Source organism: Rhinatrema bivittatum, chromosome 1 (genome assembly GCF_901001135.1).
Source record: "Rhinatrema bivittatum chromosome 1, aRhiBiv1.1, whole genome shotgun sequence".
NCBI classification, from domain to species: Eukaryota; Metazoa; Chordata; class Amphibia; order Gymnophiona; family Rhinatrematidae; genus Rhinatrema; species Rhinatrema bivittatum.
In genome coordinates this window covers 676,913,746-676,935,660 of record NC_042615.1, presented here as the reverse complement: position 1 = coordinate 676,935,660, position 21,915 = coordinate 676,913,746, and positions in this window count along the sequence as shown.

Sequence of the window (21,915 nt, the reverse complement as noted above, 5' to 3'; positions counted from 1 at the left end):
GATTTATTAAAAGAAGTTACCTTCCACATTTCTTTCAATTTTTGGAATTAGTTGACCAGTCCTAGTTTTGGTTCCATACGTGTCTCTCTGTCTGTGAGACATATCATTCCACCAGAGTTTTGGGAGGAGTACTGGATATCTATCCAGTGACTGGAAGGAATAAAGAGTAAAGGAGAAGACTGGGATCCCACCAGTGTAGTTTCACTACAACTATCTACCAGATATTCAGGAGAAAGAGTTGAAAGAGTAATCCACAAGTACAACAAGGATTGAAAGCAACCAGAGGAACGTGAGACTTGACTTCCAACACATCTGATCAAAGGTATTGCAAAACTGTGAATTGAATTTGATAATTTGCCCACAGTTTCAAAACTGTCCCCAAATCTGGGAGGGAGAAGCTGGCTGGGAATACCATGTAGAACAGAGCTACAGAGTCACAGATTTGCCTCATTGAAATGTATGTAGCAGATGGATTGACCAAAGGACATATACTCAGTAAATTGACTCATCTTATATATCATCAGTCAGTAAAGTTTTGTTGGAAACTACTTCTGGAGTTCATCATATTTATTGATACTAAAAACCATAAAACCAGAGAAGAACTCCCAAAGCTTAGGAGTGTAATCTCCACCCCTACAGGGAATCCTGGAACAACTGGGGCATAATGGATTGTGAGAGGAAGAAATAAAGTTAGGCCCCAGCATATTATGTCAGTAACTTTAATACCAGCACATGGGCGTACATGTACACACATATGCTGGCTCATGTCCAGAGATGAGGCCATTTTATAATATTGAAAAAGGAAAGCAAAGCATTTTTCTATAATTATTCAATATATATAGCCAACAAAAAAGAGGCAGATCATATAATATTCTTTAGAACATTAGCATTCATAAACTCAAACAAATCTATAAAAATCATTCATTTAATAATGTTTAATCAAAGTCATAGCATCAGACATCAGGTGCATAGAATGCAATAACCCATCTCTTACCTCGCAATGGGCTGCAGACGGTGTCAGAACCACACCAATATATCAATCATCTGCTAGTCAGCTGTGCCTATGTCTATTGTATTAATAATACATTTTTACTTAGCTAAATATAATTAACTTATCTTCTATGTATAAAATGGCTCTCCCATCTGACTAGGACTCCAAAAAATGACAACGCTATGTACTCCGTTCAAAGTCAGGTTAGAGACAAGGATCAATAATAAAGAGTCCCTAAATCAGGCAATGGTAGTTGCTGAAACACTGGCCTGTGTTGGGTTATATATTTTTATGAGCATTGAATGGAGTATATAGCGTCGACGTTTTTTGGAGTCCTAGTTGGATGAGAGAGCCATTTTTTTCTACACAGAAGATAAGTTAATTGTATTTAGCTAAGTAAAACTTTATTATTAATACAATAGGCATAGCCACAGCCTACTAGCAGATGATTGATTTATTGGTGTGGTTCTGATGCCATCTATAGCCCAATGGGAGGCAGAGATGGGTTATTGTATTCTACACACCTGATGTCTGATCCTATGGCTTTGATTAGACATTATTAAATGAATGATTTTTATAGATTTGTTTGAGTTTATGACATAATGTTCTAAAGAATATTATAAGGTCTACCTCTTCTTTGCTGGCTATATATATTGAACATTTTATGATATTGTTACGACTACCGGCCACTTACCCCAGGACCCGGACGGACCATCGACGCTGAGACTGGCGTCGAGGATTTCTTCAGCGGCAGCAGCCGCTGCGGCCCCAAGATGGCCGCGGCGTTCCTCCCCGCGTGGCTAAGCTCCGCCCCCTGATGTCTGCTAGGGCCGCGCAGGTGGCTATGGCCTGAAATTTAAAGAGATACTCACAAGAAGTGCTCAGATCCCTTCCTGCTGCTTCTGATTCGCTTGAGACTATTTAAGGCAAGGTCTGAACCCTCAGACCTTGCCTTGGCTTCTTGGCTCCTGTGTTTGTCCCTGTTCCTGGTTACTGCTTGTTCTCTCTGTGTTTGATTCCTGGACCGGCTGACGTTTCTCCTGGCTCTCGACTCCTGGCTTGGCTGCGGTACTCTCTGGCTCTTTACCTCCGGATCGGCTACGATACTCTCTGGCTCTCGACTTCTGGACTGGCTGAAGATTCTTCTGGCTCTCAACCCCTGGACCGGCTACGGATATTTCTGGCTCTCGACCCCTGGACTGGCTGTGGAACTCTCTGGCACTCGACCCCTGACTGACTGCGGAAGCTCCCTGGTTCTTGGTCACTGGACTGTCAGCAGTACCTCTAGCTCCAGGGTCCTGTCTGGACTTCTGAGGGATCCTCGGGGTTGGCTTTTCGACCAGCTGAAGGCATCAGCTACTGCTTACACGACCCGCTGGAGGCGCCAGCTATCTGGACTACACGACCGGCAGGAGGCGCCTGCATCCAGATCTTCTTCAATCCTACTTGCCACCCCGAGGACTGGCCTCGCCTACCGACGGTGGCCTAAACGGACATCGCCGGACCAAGGGTCCACACCTCTGGGCGTAACAGATATAAGCACAATTATGTGCACATGGTATAAAATAGGCTGAACGTGCATACATGTGCGCACAATTTTATATGGACGTGCGCTTGTGAGTGAAAATGCTGCCTCTGCTGGGTAAGAGGGGGACTTCCTAACCTCCCAATTTAAAGAGCCTTCCTTTCTTCCTCTTAACCCTAACCTTATATTTTTTTGTTTTAGGATGTATATGCCATACATAGCAGAAGTAACGTTACGTGGTAGAGGACCCTGGTGAACACTTGTGCACGCACGTTTTTATGCACTGGTTTCATTCATAAATCCAGGAACACCCATGCCCCACCCAGACCACACCTATGCCCCACCACTTTTTTGGACTTGTTATTTGTGCGCATACCTGGAGATATGCACATACTCGGTTGGCTTTCAAAATCCACTGGGTGCGCACTGACCTGATGTATTCGCATATCTCCCAGTTTTGGTGTGCGACAGGCTTTTAAAATTCACCTACAAATCTGCCCTTGGACTCCTCAGTGAGGACCCCGTTCTGGAAGTTACACATGGGTACTGTAAAACAACTGTTGAATCATTGGCAACAGTTGACACCCTTGTTGTAAAATTACAGCTTCTCTTTCTAGGTTCCAACTGAAAAACAATGATAATGCCCTCTTGTAAAAAAAATAAATCAGTGTTTCTTGATTAAACACTAAAATTCACCCTCCTTTCCTCCTCCTGGAGTTTCACCAATGCCACCATCCACAGGCTCTTCTACTCCACTGCTGGACTGTCCAATTGGTTTCATGTAGTTCTCTGTGTTTCAGGCATGTCATTACTCATATTCCTACACTTTTCTCCTGAGAAGAAAATTGCCTGAGAGTGTAAGTACCTGCATGGCACAAATTCACAGAGCTACATGGAACCACATGGGAGATGCAGTAGCAGAGCCAGCAGGTGGAAGAGTGGACAGCAGCATTGACCATGACTTGTACAACAGAGGAAGGAAGAGAAAGGAAGAAGGAAGCTCAATTGAAGAAGAGAGCTATAATGGGGACAGTAGGAACAGGAGAACACATCAGGGAGAGGCTCAGATTGAGCAGGAAATGTGGTAAAATGTGTGTTTTATGAGGTTTTTCCTATAAAATTTGAGCTTATTATTAAAGCATAAACCCTCCAAACACTAATTTTTATATATCTCACAAAAATAAAAAAAGGTTTAAAATAAGCATCAAGAAAGAGGTCAATATTCAGAGTATTTCATTTATCATTTGAACTAGCACTAAGCAACTAGCATTAATGCATGTACTTTCTGGGGAATGAGATCTACAAATATTGAATTAGTGTGGGAACTGAAGAAAAGGAAGTTCCCTTTTGTATTTTCCCTGAACATAATTATTCATTTTTGGCAAATTGGAGAAATCAAGCAGCATGAGCTAGTTAGCAGAGACAGGGAAAAATGGCACGATAAATCTTGCAATGCTTCATAGAAAGGGGTTAATCCATGGATGAAAACAGCTAATTATATTAAAATCTAAAGAAAGCAGAAATAAATAAATGGTAAGATGAAAATTAAATTTAAGTATTGGGGCATGATTCCAGTTTTCAACATTAACACATGAACCATTTTGGCATATAAAGCAATTCTAATCCAAATATAATCTAAATATTATAGTATAACTTTAAAGATTGAAGTACAATATTAATTACAATGCATCAAAGTTTCAAGTGATAACATTTCTTCTACTTAAATAGAAGGGGGTTTCATAGTGTAGCATAAATAGAATATAAGTAATAAGACATTTTTTTGTATCGGATACATGAAAGTGAGAAAAACTAGAGTTACATGATAATATTTAATTTACAAACTGTTTTCCAGCAAATTTGCCCAAGGCAAGATTCAATAACATTTAGGTCTCTACTGGCAGGTGTAGCAAATTAAAACATCAAACTGACATTAAAAAAATACAATATAAGAATTTCAAGAGAACAATAAAACTAAAGTCAACATAAAATGACCAGACATAAAAACATCATATTAAACATCAATTTGCCAGGCTGTCCAATCAAAGGCTTTAGAGGCAAACACTAAATTGGTTCCAGTCCTTCCTTTCAGACAGATAATCTGAGGTGTAGCATCCTCGAAACCCTGAACCTTTAAATGGGAAGTACTCCAAGGGTCACCAATATCACCTTTTCTCTTAAATGTCAACAGAAAATAAAATATACCAGCAAGCCCTAAAGCACAGAAAGCAGATGGTAAAAATCTTAAAAACTAATAAAAATGTAAACCACATAAATTATTCAAAAAAGGAGAAACCTGCTTAGGCTAAGAAAGTGATCTAAATTGTGATCTTTGAGATGGAAACTATTGTTCAGCTATTAATACTAAACCTAACAGAATATTGCTTTGGAAAGGGTGCTTCTATTGTAGCTAATATTATCATAGTCACCTTCATCATTGTTTATTTATTACATGGTTTCTCAAATAAAGAGCTCATCTTTGTGGAAAAAAATGGACACCTACAATAAAATATGGAACCTTTACTGGTCATATCAAGAAGCTCAGATGTCTGACTGTCAAGATTGTTAAAGAAGTACTCTAGCATGACACCTTGGATTCATGCTGGTTAGATAATTAGCATGTGAACCCTGGCCTGTCAAGTATGTTTATGGTCAAGATATGCAATCTGTTTTACATCTAATGTTTGTTAAAGGAAAAATTTTAAAAAATGACTTACAACAAGTTACAATCAATGTCAACATTTTAAAATGACGTCAACATGTGTAAATAGATACTATATGTCAACATTTATAAATTAGTTAATATATCTGGGTAGTAGCTAAATAAGGCACCATAGGTAAGAAAAACATCTGAAGTGTAACATCTGAAGAGGGATAATGAGGTAAAGGAAGAGTAGGGAAATTGGTTTTAAGGACTGAGAACAGCTTTGGAGTTGTCTTTTTTGTAAGTAAAGGTGAGAGGTAATTTTCTAGGTGACAGCTGGATAAGCTGTAGTAAGAGACATAAGGGAAAAAAAATTCATGGGATTGAAGCTGTATTGGCAGTTTCTGCTGCATATTAATTCTTTATTTGTATGTAAAAATGTTTATATGCCACTTTCCTGATAATATTACTGCCCAAAGTGATGTACAATTTAGGAAATCAAATTACCACAGTTGTTATGAACATTTGTGCAATCTGTGCGCACCGAGCCCAGCGCGCTGCCTGTTCCCTCCGAGGCCACTCCGAAATCGGAGCGGCCTCAGAGGGAACTTTCCTTCTGCCTCCCCTCACCTTCCCCTCCCTTCCCCTACCTAACCCACCCCCCCGGCCCTATCTAAACCCCCCCTACCTTTATTGGCAGATTTACGCCTGCGGAAAGCAGGTGTAAATCTACGTGCGCCAGCGGGCTGCTGGCGCGCCATCATCCGACCCGGGGGCTGGTCCGGAGGCCTCGACCATGCCCCCGGGCCGGCACCACGCCCCCGGGCCCACCCCCGAAACACCACGTCACTCGCAGCCCGCCCCTGAAATGCCGCGTCACTCACGTCACGCCCCCCGACACGCCCCCCGACACGCCCCCGACACGCCCCTCCATGCAAGCCCCGGGACTTACGTGCGTCCTGGGGCTTGCGCGCACCGCCGAGCCTATGCAAAATAGGCTCGGCGCGCGCAGGGGGGGTTTGGGGTAGGTTTTCGGGGGGTACGCGCGTATGGTATGCGCGGACCCCTTTGAAAATCTACCCCTAGGTGTGGAGGAATAGCCTAATGGTTAGAGCAGTGGGCTATGAAACAGGAGACCAGGGTTTGAGTCCTGTTGTTACTCCATGTGACCTTGGGCAAGTAACTTTATCCTCCATTGCCTCAGGTACAAACTTAGATTATAAGCTCTCTGGGGATAGGGAAATACCTACAGTACCTGAATGTATATTCCACTTTGAAGCACTGGAAAAGTAGAATATAAATATATTATAATTGACCTCCAGGTATGGCATGCAGAATATGAGGTTTTGTGACACAGATATAGAAACCACTCAACCTTTTCCTCTGATTTCCCAGATCCATTGTATTCAGCCTCCTCCACTTGCATGGTCTTTGCTGGGCCTGTGGAACTGTGCATATGCTCTGGACACAGTAGTACTTGTTAAAACAAGAAGAAGCAGGCAACTATAAGGGGCGGATTTTCAGAGCCCTGCTCGCGTAAATCCGCCCAAAACCGGGCGGATTTACGCGAGCAGGGCCCTGCGCGCCGGGAAGCCTATTTTACATAGGCCTCCCGGCGCGCGCAGAGCCCCGGGACTCGCGTACGTCCCGGGGTTCTCGGAGGGGGGCGTGTCGGGGGCGGGGCCGGAGCGCGCGGCGTTGCGGGGGCGTGTCGGCAGCGTTTTGGGGGCGGGTACGGGGCGTGGCCGCGCCCTCCGTACCCGCCCCCAGGTCGCGGCCCGGCGCGCAGCAGGCCTGCTGGCGCGCGGGGATTTACGTCTCCCTCCGGGAGGCGTAAATCCCCGACAAAGGTAAGGGGGGGGGTGTAGACAGGGCCGGGTGGGTGGGTTAGGTAGGGGAAGGGAGGGTAAGGTGAGGGGAGGGCAAAGGAAAGTTCCCTCCGAGGCCGCTCCGATTTCGGAGCGGCCTTGGAGGGAACGGGGGGAGGCAGCGCGGCTCGGCGCGCGCAGGCTATACAAAATCGATAGCCTTGCGCGCGCCGATCCAGGATTTTAGTGGATATGCGCGGCTCCGCGCGTATCTACTAAAATCCAGCGTACTTTTGCTTGAGTCTGATGCGCAAGCAAAAGTAGGCTGATCGCGCTTCTTTTAAAATCTACCCCTAAGTGTTGTGGCACTTGCATCCCGTTATTCCATTGACAAGTGCCTCATTCCCTTCCCAGATTGTTCTCCTTTTAAATACTGCATCTCTACCTGCTTCCCTCCTCGATTTTATATATTTATGGATTGAGGAGATGGAGGTGAGAGGAAAATAGCACTGAGGATGTGCTCGGTAAAGCACAGGCATTAGAAAACAGAGTGTGCCAGCATAGTTAACATTCGGTAACTGTTTCCTGTTTAGAAACAAAAATTTTGTTAAACATTTGAAGCAATCATGAATGCTACATATTATTAATTTAGCTATATGCAATTTTTAGCATGCATTGTAGTGAATGTTTGTTACATTTAATGGAAAGAAAGTTGTTGGTCATGATAAGTTAAAGGGGGTGAACTCAGAAATAACATTAAAACATATTTTTTCATTGAGATCAATAGATAGATGGAAGCTTCCTAGTGGAGTTGGTGAAAGTGAAAACAGTTACAGAAGTCAAGAAAACATGGGAAAAACATGGAGGATTCCTAGCTACAAAGAAGTCAAGGGAAAGCCACAGATCAAGACAAGTAGGGCCTTTGAGATTGTATCAGGAAGTAAATTGGGTAGCTTAGAAAGGCTTTATGATCCTCATTTTCTATCATTTTCTATGTTTCTGTGTTTTACTGGGCTGAATATTTTGTTCAGGTGCCTTACCAACAAGATGAATAGCCAAAGAGGCACTTAGGCCTGGATTCTCTAAGGTCGCTGCCGGCTTTCGCATCGAATAACTAGTGTAGTTATTCAGTGCAAAACTGGCGTCGATAAGGGTCCTTACCTTTAGGCCGCCAGCGATGTTACCGCAGCGTCGCCCCGGTGCCGCCCCGACTCCTCCTCTTCCGGGGCTGACTCTGCCCCCAACTCTGCCCCCATTTAGTGATCGCATGCGAAAAGGGACTTTTCGTGTGCGATCGCTTTAGAAAATGACCCCCCTTAGGCTGATTTTAGGTAGGGGTAGGAGGAGCATTTTCAAATCTTTGCCCATACTTTTTCCAGCAAAGATCTTGCCTATGGCAAGCTTCAAAAGAAAGTATGCGTGCACTTTTACTTTGAAAGTTGATACAAAGCCCATGGGTAAAACGTATATGCAGTCCAAGCTCAATGTGGACAGTTTTAAAATGTGAAAGCCTTAGTGATAATAATTGTAAGATGGGATCTTGATGAAGCTGCTGGAATAATATCACTAGCAAGGATGAAAGCTTTGATAAGTATTATCATATTTAATTGAGTATTGGTGCCTATAGTTTCTGTGTTGATGCATTTGCTTCATCAATGTGGCCCTGTTTTGAAGAATTATTGTATAGTGTAAGGAGTTGAATATGCTTGACATGTTCTGAGGTTATGAAAAACTTAGCTCAATGTAAGCATTGCTTCACTTGGGCTCTGCTGCGGTTTAGCCATTAGAAGGCCCCAGAAAGAGAGTTTCTGAAAATGTTAATTTCTTATTACATAGTGGTACTGGGTTTATAAAGGAAAATATAACATTTCAAATAAAGATGTACAAGAGAGAAAATTTCATTTCAGGTTTGGTGTTTTCATTTTGTTTCTTTGCGGCGGGGAGGATCAGTTTACTTTAGTATTTATTTTGCATTGCTTCACTTGCCAACCCAAAATAAACATTCAATGTAATAAACCCCTCCAAAACAAACCAAAAAGTAAATGCCCCTCCATTCCCCTATCCTCCCCACTGTGTGAGTCTCCAATGAAAAAAGGGGCAGGAGTGATCCCAGTCACTAGTGCCCCACTGGTTCCAGTTGAAAAATGTTGCTAGCCAGTAGAGATGTGAATCGTGTCCTCGATCGTCTTAACGATTGATTTCGGCTGGGAGGGGGAGGGAATCTTATTGTTGCCGTTTGGGTGTGTAAACTATCATGAAAAATCATTAAAATCGTGAGCTGGCACCATAAACCCCCCTAAAACCCACCCCGACCCTTTAAATTAAATCCCCCACCCTCCCGAACCCCCCCCCAAATGCTTTAAATTACCTGGGGATCCGGCGGTGGTCCAGAACGGCGGCAGTCCGGAACGGCCCCCTCAATAGAATCGTGTGGTCTTCAGCCGGCGCCATTTTTCAAAATGGCTGCCGCAAAATGGCGGCGGCCATAGACAAAAACGATTCGACGGAGGAGGTCGTTCCGGACCCCCGCTGGACTTTTGGCAAGTCTTGTGGGGGTCAGGAGGCCCCCCCAAGCTGGCCAAAAGTTTCCTGGGAGTCCAGCGGGGTTCCGGGAGCGATTTCTTGCCGCAAATCGTTTTCGTACGGAAAATGGCGCCGGCAGGAGATCGAGTGCAGGAGGTCGTTCAGCGGGGGTTCCGGACCGCCGCTGAACGACCTCCTGCACTCGATCTCCTGCCGGCGCCATTTTCCGTACGAAAACGATTTGCGGCAAGAAATCGCTCCCGGAACCCCGCTGGACTCCCAGGAAACTTTTGGCCAGCTTGGGGGGGCCTCCTGACCCCCACAAGACTTGCCAAAAGTCCAGCGGGGGTCCGGAACGACCTCCTCTGTCGAATCGTTTTTGTCTATGGCCGCCGCCATTTTGCGGCAGCCATTTTGAAAAATGGCGCCGGCTGAAGACAACACGATTCTATTGAGGGGGCCGTTCCGGACCGCTCCCGTTCTGGACCACCGCCGGATCCCCAGGTAATTTAAAGCATTGGGGGGGGGGTTCGGGAGGGTGGGGGATTTAATTTAAAGGGTCGGGGGTGGGTTTTAGGGGGTTTTAGTGTGCCGGTTTTCCTGCCCTCCCGCTTCCCCCGATTTACGATTTTTTAACGATAAATCGGGGGAATTGGTATTGTATCGTGGCCCTAACAATTTTTTGACGATTTAAAATATATCGGACGATATTTTAAATCGTCAAAAAACGATTCACATCCCTACTAGCCAGCCCCCAAACCGGCATCAAGTTGGTTTACATCTGTTAAGTAATACAGTCATAAAACAACTTGGTTGTTAGCCTCAGGGCTGGCTGGCACCATTTTTCAACTGTAGCAGTGGTACAGGAGTGACTGGAGGATTTCTCGTGCCTCTTTTTTCATTGGAGACCCTACAGAAGAGGTAAGGGGGCAATGGGGGATTGGGCAGTGGCGAACCTTGTATTTTTTTTAATTTTTAGGCAAATAAAGGTGAATTTTAAAAGCCTGATATGTACCAATATCGGGAGATGTGCACACATGTAGGTCACGCACACGCCCAGCATATTTTAAAAGCCAGCTACCTGCACACGCATCTCCCGATGCATGAATATCTCACTCCGATTCAGAAAGGGACGTGATTTGGGCGAGGCGTGGATGTACCCGGGGCAGGGCCAAAAGATGTGCGCACATATAATTATGCGCCTGGGCATGTGCCCAGCATGGGTGAAGAAGAATCCTTTCTCTCAGCCGTGTGGTTAAGGGTGGGAGGGTGCTACGGTACTATATACAGCATATTCAAAAGTACCTAAAGGGTTTCTTTGGCTATTTGTCTTGTTGGTAACTTTACTTCTGCTATGGAGGAGGTGTATATTTAAAACAATGACAACAATAACAAATAAAAAACCAAAACAGCCATCCCTGAGGTGTTTAAAGGGCTTGAGTAATTGGAGGGATTAGAGGCTATTGAACAAGAGGGGTTTGGATGACCTAGCTCTACACTTGGTGACCTGGGGAAACAGGCCATGGCGTGGATGTGCGTCAGTTATAAAGTTCCCCCACTTGCGCTGCTCAGACCCAGATGTGCTTTGCTGTGTTTCAAAATAGGGCGCACACATACCCATGCCAGGCTGTTTTATAACATGCACGCTTATGCACATGTATGTTATAAAGTTGCACGTTCCTGGGCGCGTGCTGATGCATATGCATCAAAAAGACATTCAAAAAGAAGCTAAAGACTTGGCTATTCACTCAAGCTTTCCCTGAGAGCTAAAATCTGGTGAAGCGACAGACGATATACCTACCTCTGTACATATGTTCCTGATTTATGGTTCCTGATTTATGGTTCACAGTTACATTTAATTGAGTTTATGAAAGTTCTCTTTTAATAGTTTTCCTGTATACTTGTGTTAATGTATTCTGCCTTGAGGCGACTGTTTTAATGTATTTCCACCCTGGAGGCGACTGTTCAGTTCCTTGTAAACCGGTGCGATATGTATTCTTTACAGGAACATCGGTATATAAAAATTAAAAATAAATAAATAAATAAATAAATATGCCCCAATGCGCTCCTGTGCACCCCTTTGAAATTTATCATCCCTGTGTATGCTACTTGCTAATAGAGTATAATATTTACCAAACTGAAAATGTCCGAACATTTTCAGATGTTGTCAGATGAGTCGATGTTTTGGTTTAGTTGCAACAATCCAAACTGACAATCAACTCATTTGTCATGTTTCACCCATTTGTGAAAAACAAATGCACATTCTTAATTTCTGAGTTGTTGCATACATCCCCCCCCCATGATATAACATAACCAGGGTATTATCCTAGGCAGGACTAACACTCTTGATAGATTTATTTATTTATTTATTTAGCATTTTTATATACCGATTTTCCAGTAACAGAATTACTAATCAAGTCGGTTTACATTTTAAACAATAACATGACAGGAGGATGTCTTACAATAAACAGGAAGATTGAACTTGGATAAATAATTGGGGTTAACAACATAAAGCTACATCTTTAGTCTTGATCATTTGTTGGCATTCAAATGGAAGCTGAAGTTAGGAGAAAGCTTGCATAGATTGCATAGATTGAAGTTAGGAGAAAGCTTGCATAGATTGCAGCATAGATAGCCTAATTTTATGGATCCTGTTATCTTGTGGAAATACCATGAGGAAAGAAAGACTGCCATCGATTCACAATTTGGATGACAGGTCTCCAGAAATCAGGAGATCCAGAAGTGCCCCACACAAGGAAACGTCAAGAGAAGTGGTTTGTACTTGGACTTTGTTATTATGGCTAGTGCTTGCTGCAGGGAATTTGTTCCCACCCTGGGGGTTTGGACTGCGGGGTTTGCCTCTTCCTGAGAGCAGCATGACTTTCATCAGCTTAAAGCTGTTATCTTCACTCTAGAATCAATTCTTCCACCCTGGGAGACACTTAATGTCAACTCGACCTTGGTTGATATTCCATGACATAGACCAAATAGATTATACTTTCTTCTTTTTTTATACTATAAGTAGATTTTCATGACTCATATTTAGTCTTCTGGACATGTATGGCTATTCCTTAAAATCTGGTAACAGTAAGTTTCTGCCTGTCCTATATCTGTGATCAGGCACTGTTTCTGAATGGTTTTGTTGTCATGTGCTAAGATACCTGCTTTTTTTTTTCTCTTAAAGTCATGATCTAACCAGTTCTTTCAATAAATGTTAATGTTTAAATAGTTATTTCTCTATAAAGCTCTATTGAATGAGACTATACTTCACTATATTAAAAACACTGCAGATCCTAGCAAGCAGTTTGTTGGCGCCTACAACCAACGCCATTAATTTATTCCGAATTGCCCTTTTTGTTCCTCCCTTCCTCCCTCCCTCTCTCCCCTCCTCTTCTTCCTTTGTTACCCCATTCATCTTTAGTCAGTCATTTAGTCTTCACACATTCCTCTCCTTATTATTGTTAATTCTTCACACTTTTATGCTGTAATCCTCTCTCCTCTGTTCAAAACATTTTTACTGCTTTCGGGCTCGTGTTCCTCCTTACGTTTTGGTTCTCTGTCACATATGGTTCCCGGCTGCCCTTGTGGTTCCCTGTTTGGTTTCGTGTGGATTTGAAGTTAGCCCGCCCACCCTGGACCTTCATTTAAATGTTGCCTTAGCCGCATGGGTGCGCCTTGAAGACATTTCTTGACCTACAGTTATGGTGGGTTCCCCCTCTCCGTTCTTTACCTCGCATCCTATCGCTCTTAAGCTCGTTGCCTTGTATTTACCTGTTTTTCATTTGGCCTTGCAGGTGATCTGCTCAAAACTTCCTTTGACACCGCTGTACCATCAGTGCCTATTTGGGGACCTGCCCCCACCCTCCGGTGGTACACACTAAATTCCTTTCTCCAGGCAGCCGATTGCTGCTTAATTGAAATTAGCCATGTTCCTTGATTACTGTTTTCAGTATGTTTGCTCTGTGCCTCTGGTCTGAATTTTTAGTTTCGCAATGCTTAGTTGCATTTTGTATTCTTCATTCAGAGACACTTCTGCAAGGTCCGTGGTTTGAATCCCCAGAAATGTCTAGCATTTCCTCCGTGCGGTATGTACTGGTTGTCAAGTACCTCATTCCTGATCCTTTTTCACTGCCTTTGCTCTTTGCACTTGTTTCTATTCCTAATTTTTCTTGTTCCTTTTTAATAGTCTATGGCTCTGACTGTTTTGCAACCCGCTGGGACATAATACACCTAGGTACCTCCGCCACACTAACCAGTGCCATGTTTTGTTCTTTTGAGCTAGTTTGTTTATTTTTATTTGTTTGTTTGTTTATTTTTCCCTGCCCTTTGCTGTATTCTCAGTTTCTTCCCCTCTCCCCTCCTCCCCCTCCCTCCCTTCCCCTTTTTCAATATCCTCCTGCTCTAGATCCTCTCTCCTGGTCTCTGAGTCTTGCATTCCATGTTTTTTGTTATTATTTTTTCAGTCACATGCCTTTTTACATCATGCGTTATGCTGCTTTAAACATTTTATATGTTAAATTTCTATATGTCTTTATCAAATTATTCATCTTGTTTTTGTCTACTGTTTATGAATATGCTTTTCCAGGCAGCTAGCCCTGCCACTTGGTGTTTCGTTTTACTCATGGATTCTTGCTAACTCTTCTCTTTATTTACTTTATTTTTATAAGTTGGCAGTTGAGAATTTGGGCTTCTATCCCTCCCGATGCAGCCCATGTGGCGAAACATGGTCCGTGTAGGGGGACCAAAACATTTCCTGTATTCTGTGAATAAAAGTTGTGAATGCCTGGAAAATATCTTCATTGACTGATTTATTCGATCAACCTTATAAGGATTTTAGAATCTTTAGCGCTTTACTACTTCTATTTGGTTTGTCACTATCCAGTATACCACTCATCTCCTCCACCCCACTATTTGCTGTTTCCTCATAAGTTAGACACAATTCCAAAATAAGGGGCTACTTTGTAACACCATGAATAAGTTAAGCTGGCAAACACGTGCATAAGTTACCCTGATTTTCAGCTCCCGGAAGCCCGGCCCCGCCCTCTCGGCTGACGTCACGCTCTGCTCCCGATATAACCAGCGTTCAGTCATTCCCTAAACGCCTTGCAACGAGGTTCCCAGCTGATTAGTTGCTTCCAGTTGCGTTTCCTGTTGTTTTCCTGGTTCCAGCCTTGACTCCGGTTTGCTTCTGACTCCGCTACAGCCCGCTGCCTGCCTTGACTCCGGTTTGCTTCTGACTCCGCTACAGCCCGCTGCCTGCTTTGACTCCGGTTTGCTTCTGACTCCGCTCCAGCCCGCTGCCTGCCTTGACTCCGGTTTGCTTCTGACTCTGCTTCAGCCCGCAGCCTGCTTGTCTCCGGTTTTGCTTCTGACTTCGCTGCAGCCTGCGGCCTGCCGTGTCTCCAGTCTACCTTCGACCTCGCTACAGCCTGCTGTCAACCCTACCCGGGTTGCCACGAACTCTTACCTCTGCCTGCCTGCGCTGGCCCCAGTGTCCCTTCTGGGCCAGCTTCCTGACCTGGCCTTTCCCTGTGACTCTCTGGCAATCCTCAAGCCGCCCCTGCTGCTTGTAGGCCTCCTGCCTTCCCTACGCATCAGTCTTTCTGGACATTCACAGCAGCGCCCAAGTCCCAAGGGCCCGGGCTCCTCCCGGGGGCGTCCCAGGCTCCGGGTGAAACCTTGCCAGATTGTGTCTCCGCCTCCCGGCCTGCCCTATCATCTCCAGTAGGCCAGCCCAAGGGTCCACCCTCTACCCTCACAGCAGTCTAGCTGCAACAGGACATGCCTGAAGGAGTAGAGAGAATGAAAAGGGATTTAAGAAAGATGGAAGAGTGGTTGAAGATTTGGCAACTGGGATTCAGTTCCAAGAAGTACAGAGTCGTGCGTCTGGGGTGCAGTAATCCAAAAGAGCTTTATGTGATGGTGGGGGGTGGTGGTGAAAAATTGATGAGCATAGACCAAGAGAGGGATTTTGGGGTAATAGTGTCTGGAGATCTGAAGGTAGTGAAGCAATGTGACAAGGCGATAGCTAAAGCTAGAAGAATGCTGGGCTGCATAAAAAGAGGAATAACCAGTAAGAAAAAGGAGGTGATAATTCTCTTGTACAGATCAATGGCGAGGCCTCACTTGGAATACTGTGTTCAATTCTGGAGTCCATATCTGAAGAAGAACAAAGTAAGGATGAGGGTGGTCCAGAGAAGAGCAACGGAAATGGTGTGGGGTCTGAATGAGAAGACTTATGATGAGAGGCTGAAGGATCTGAATATGTATACCCTGGAAGAGAGGAGATGCAGGAGAGATATGATGCAGATTTTCAGATACCTAAAAGGTTTTAGTGATGCACATTTGACAAAGCTTTTCTGTTGGAAAGAAATCAGTAGAAGTAGGGATCACAAAATGAAATTCCAGGGAGCATGACTCTGAACCAACTTATCAGTATCTGCTTGTGATTTAACTACTCTGAAAATGTTTTTGGCATCTACAAATTTTATCACCACACTTGTCATTCCCCTTTCTAGACTATTTATAAATATAAAGCACTGGTCCAAGTACAGAACCCTGAGGCACTCCACTGTTTACCTTACTCCACTGAGAAAGCTGATCATTTAATCCTACTTTCCTTGTCTTGTGTTTTAATTAGTTTGCAATTCACAAAAATACATTGCCTCGTATCTCATGACTTTTTAGTTTCCTTAGAGGACTCTGAAAATCAAAATACACTACATCTACCTGCTCACCTTTATTCACCTGTTTAATAACCCCTTCAAAAAAATGAAGCATATTTGTGAGGTAAAACTCCCTTTGTGTAAATCTATGCTGGCTGTGACCCATTGAACCACATCTATCTACATGTTCTGTGATTTTGTTCTTGAGCTTGTTTTGAGATTCTAGCAGGGGAGTGCAGCTACTATAGCTTTGAATAACAAGCAGTACTTCTTCTATGGGAAGGCCATCCTCTTTGACCAAGTGCATAGCTTTAGGAGGGCCAAGCAAGGAGAGTGAGAGGGAAAGGGGACACCAGCCTAGCCAGTCAGAGCAGCTCAATCAACCCTAGTGATAAATGGAGTGACAGATGTCTCAAGCAAATCATCCTCACAACATGATTTTGGGTTTTTTTTTTTAGAAAGTTTCAATTATTTTTCCCCAGCACCAAAGTCAGGCTCACTGGTCTATGTTTTCCAGATCATCCTTGGAGTCCTTTTTAAATAGAGTTACATTGATCACCTTTCAGTCTTCAGATACAATGGACAATTTTAAGGATTAAATTATTACTAGTTATATATCTGAAATTTCCTTTTTTAGTTCTTTCAGAACCCTGGGGTATATACCATCTGGTCCAGGTGATTTGCTACTTCAGTATTTCAAGCAGGCCTACCACATTATCCAGGTTCACTGTGATTTGATTCAGTTCATTTGAATTATTATCCTTGAAAACCATCTCTGGACTTGTGATATTGCTGGAAAACAGCTCTATATTTAGAACTGCAGCACTATTACTGCTGAAATGCAGCTCTGTATTTGGAATTGCAGTAAAGTTATGGCTGAAACTCATGTTCATATTTAGAACTGCAGTGATGTCAGTGCAGTAATTTCAAGTTTACAGTCTTATTAATAGCCACATTCATACTATCACAGTACAAAAATCAAAATATATCAAAGCACAAATTTTTAAGAGATGAAATTTCCAAAATCACAGCCCCCTGTGGTAAAGGAGTGCAAGGCTCATTTAGGGTATATTTCTTTAGAAAAATCCATGCCAGTGGATCACGGTAATCTCCAATCAAAATTGACTTTTGTATCACATGCATATGCGTGAAATCTTGATGAAGAAAAAGACTGAACTTTACATGTGAACTTCACACATACGGGGTTTCACACTTGAAATTTTTAACAAAACTCCAGAGTAAGTGCCAAGATTGAGCACTACTCAGCCTTACCTTGTTCCATTAACTTTGGAATACCTTCCTAATCATACTTGCAGATCTCATACTTGCACAAGCCTCTGCAAGCCAAGTCAATCTTTGCTCCTGCCTGCATAATTTATAGGGATGTGAATCGTTTTAGGACGATTAAAATTATCGTCCGATAATTTTAATATCGTCTTAAACCGTTATGGAACACAATACAATAGAGATTCTAACGATTTATCGTTATAAATCGTTAGAATCGTGAGCCGGCACACTAAAACCCCCTAAAACCCACCCCCGACCCTTTAAATTAAATCCCCCACCCTCCCGAACCCCCCCCCCCAATGACTTAAATAACCTGTGGGTCCAGCGGCGGTCCGGAACGGCAGCGGTCCGGAACGGGCTCCTGCTACTGAATCTTGTTGTCTTCAGCCGGCGCCATTTTCCAAAATGGCGCCGAAAAATGGCGGCGGCCATAGACGAACACGATTGGACGGCAGGAGGTCCTTCCGGACCCCCGCTGGACTTTTGGCAAGTCTTGTGGGGGTCAGGAGGCCCCCCCCAAGCTGGCCAAAAGTTCCTGGAGGTCCAGCGGGGGTCAGGGAGCGATTTCCCGCCGCGAATCGTTTTCGTACGGAAAATGGCGCCGGCAGGAGATCGACTGCAGGAGGTCGTTCAGCGAGGGTTCCGGCGCCTCGCTGAACGACCTCCTGCAGTCGATCTCCTGCCGGCGCCATTTTCCGTACGAAAACGATTCGCGGCGGGAAATCGCTCCCTGACCCCCGCTGGACCTCCAGGAACTTTTGGCCAGCTTGGGGGGGGCCTTCTGACCCCCACAAGACTTGCCAAAAGTCCAGCGGGGGTCCGGAAGGACCTCCTGCCGTCCAATCGTGTTCGTCTATGGCCGCCGCCATTTTTCGGCGCCATTTTGGAAAATGGCGCCGGCTGAAGACAACAAGATTCAGTAGCAGGAGCCCGTTCCGGACCGCTGCCGTTCCGGACCGCCGCTGGACCCGCAGGTTATTTAAGTCATTTGGGTGGGGGATTTAATTTAAAGGGTCGGGGGTGGGTTTTAGGGGGTTTTAATGTGCCGGTTTTGCGATTTTACGTTTTTTTGATTTTTCACGATTTTTCACGATTTTTCACGACATTTTACCCCCCCAAACGGCAACAATACGATTCCCTCCCCCTCCCAGCCGAAATCGATCATTAAGACGATCGAGGACACGATTCACATCCCTAATAATTTACAGAGCCTTCTGTAAGTAATGGGTCTACTGACCTGGGACTAGGGATGTGCATTCGTTTCATCCGTTTCATCCATTTCCTATACAAGCATGTAATATGAAACGTATGAAACATATGAAACAAATGTACATCTAATTGACATGTAATGGGAAACGTATGAAACGAATTAAACAAATGAAACAAATGCACATCCCTACCAGGGACTCTGATGCTACCCAATCATTTACCCACTGGAGGTCCAACTGATATCCTCCATGCCTTTTAGTTGGATGGCCCAATTGAAGTGGAATGTGAGAGAGCCTGAAACCATCCCTGAGATGTCTTCATGCACTACTGATCGGTGTAAAATTATCCTAAATAATATAGAGCTGTTTTCCAGCAATGATATCACAAGTCCAGACAATGTATTTGAGATGTGCAAGTTAACTTTGGGCTAAGGACAAGTCTTTTTATAACCTTTGTACAAGAGTTATTTATTCTGTTAATTCAAAATTAAAACAATATCTATTATATATCATACAACTGTATATTTTAAGCTGCTATAGAAAAAAATATTACCCACCTCAAGAAAAGTGGAGACATTCTGCTCTCTTTATATGAAGACGGACCTTATTTTCTGATTTAAATGTCAGATGAACCATGCAAGACTTATTGTTCATTATAGTTTGAGTCAGGACACTGCAACCCCTTGATCTTTTGTTTGGGGTGGATGAGGGCTGGGGGTTAATTCAGGGCACTATGGTCCTTTGTACATGTGATTGGGGTAGGTTGGGATGGGATGAAAAGTTGAGCCAAGGCTCTGTGACCACTTGATCTTTTATTTTAAGGCAGAGTAAGGGGTTAAGTCAGGGCACTACTTTAGTGGCTAGGCCTCTATAATCTAATATTTTCTTTAGTTCAGAATAGAATCTCTAATCTGAGACAGAATGAGAGTGCAAAGCTAGAGGATATACTATGGATTAATGGGTGTAGCTTGCTTATTGCAGCAGTTACTACTAGAGATGTGAATCGTGTGATCGATCGTCTTAACGATCGATTTTGGCTGGGGGGGAGGGAATCTGATCGTCGCGGTTTTGTTTTTTTTTAAAATCGTTTAAATCGTAAATTGGGGGAGGGCGGGAAAACCGGCACACTAAAACAACCCTAAAACCCACCCCGACCCTTTAAAATAAATCCCCCACCCTCCCGAAACCCCCCCAAAATGTTTTAAATTACCTGGGGTCCAGTGGGGGGGTCCCGGTGTGATCTTCCACTCTCGGGCCACGGCTGCGTTAATAGAAATGGTGCCGGCGCTACCTTTGCCCTGTCATATGACAGTCAACAAAATATAGTGACATATAAATATATTTCTCAATCTTTATTAATAACAAAAATATTAAAAACTCCCAAACAAATTTTTTTCTTAAATATACCCCGGATCACCACATTTAAAAATACACCAATACCATATTCTTTCACATCCCATCCATTCAACACATTCACACAACAACCTGTGCAAAAAAAATTTTTACAAAAAATTTCTCAAAATTCACATTTAGATACACAACAGCTGTTTCATATGTCTTTTATAAGCAGAAAGAGTCCAATTTCACCACATTTCTTCTTCGTTCCCAAAAACGTCAAACACTTCAATATATCTTTATCCTCTCTCTTTATCCTCTCGACATGTTTCGCCTCTCGTCAGGCTTCTTCAGGAGAGCTTTTGTAAAGTCTCCTACTGCTTATATTCTTATCCTCAATCGATATCCAAAGGAATTGTTTTTCTGAACGTCCTAGCTAATCTCTCCTGGACGTGCAGCAGATATCCCCGACATGTGAAAAAAGAGTCGGGGATATCTGCTGCACGTCCAGGAGAGATTAGCTAGGACGTTCAGAAAAACAATTCCTTTGGATATCGATTGAGGATAAGAATATAAGCAGTAGGAGACTTTACAAAAGCTCTCCTGAAGAAGCCTGACGAGAGGCGAAACATGTCGAGAGGATAAAGAGAGAGGATAAAGATATATTGAAGTGTTTGACGTTTTTGGGAACGAAGAAGAAATGTGGTGAAATTGGACTCTTTCTGCTTATAAAAGACATATGAAACAGCTGTTGTGTATCTAAATGTGAATTTTGAGAAATTTTTTGTAAAAAATTTTTTTGCACAGGTTGTTGTGTGAATGTGTTGAATGGATGGGATGTGAAAGAATATGGTATTGGTGTATTTTTAAATGTGGTGATCCGGGGTATATTTAAGAAAAAAACTTGTTTGGGAGTTTTTAATATTTTTGTTATTAATAAAGATTGAGAAATATATTTATATGTCACTATATTTTGTTGAATATTATTGTTGTGTGATATATTAGATTAATTGCCATAAGTATTGTATCCTGTCATATGACAGGGCAAAGGTAGCACCGGTGCCATTTTGGTTCCTGTCCCCTGACGTCACGAGCGCAGGAGATCGCTCCCGGACCCCCGCTGGACCCCCAGGGACTTTTGGCCAGCTTGGGGGGGCCTCCTGACCCCCACAAGACTTGCCAAAAGTCCAGCGGGGGTCCGGGAGTGACCTCCTGCACTCGGGCCGTATTGCCGTATTGCAAAATGGCGCCTGAGCAAGCACAATTCCTAGTGATGCTGCTTCTTGTTTGAAAATACCAACTCCCAGACAGCCACTGTAACTCTCACACTATCTGCCACCCACACCACCCATACCCTGCCTGCAACCTACTCCAGGGGGTAAGATGAGCAGCAAAATGCCACTGCTGGCAGCTTGTCTCATTGGGAGAGACAGAGAGACAGTATGAGTTCAATAAAAAAAAGTGCAGTAATAAAAAGGCTGGCTGGCACAGCAGCAAAAAAGAACAAATATCTTTTAAAATGGAAAATTCTATCAAAGTAGTAAGCAATAGCAAATGAATACAGATTTGAGACACTCGGAGAGAGCCCAAAAGCAGTGAGCTTCTCAGTGAAACACCAAGAAGAAAGTGCATGGTGCGCCTCGTGCTTAAGGTATAAATAGTACAGGAGAAACAGCAGCACTGTGCACTGAGAGCAGCGATTGGCTACATTAGAAAAATGCTTAGCTCTGATACATTGCCATTCTGGTCTCCTTGCCAACCTGTCTGACCCACTCTATGACAGGGCTGTGAAGTCACTTCTGACTGTCAGGAAAGGGCTGGTTTTTGCTATAGATACTCCCACATGGCCTTCTCCTATTTCAAATGGTCGCTAAGAAATCACTGCGAACCAAAAGAGTGAAACTAGTATGATATGTTTCATTCGTGGGGGAT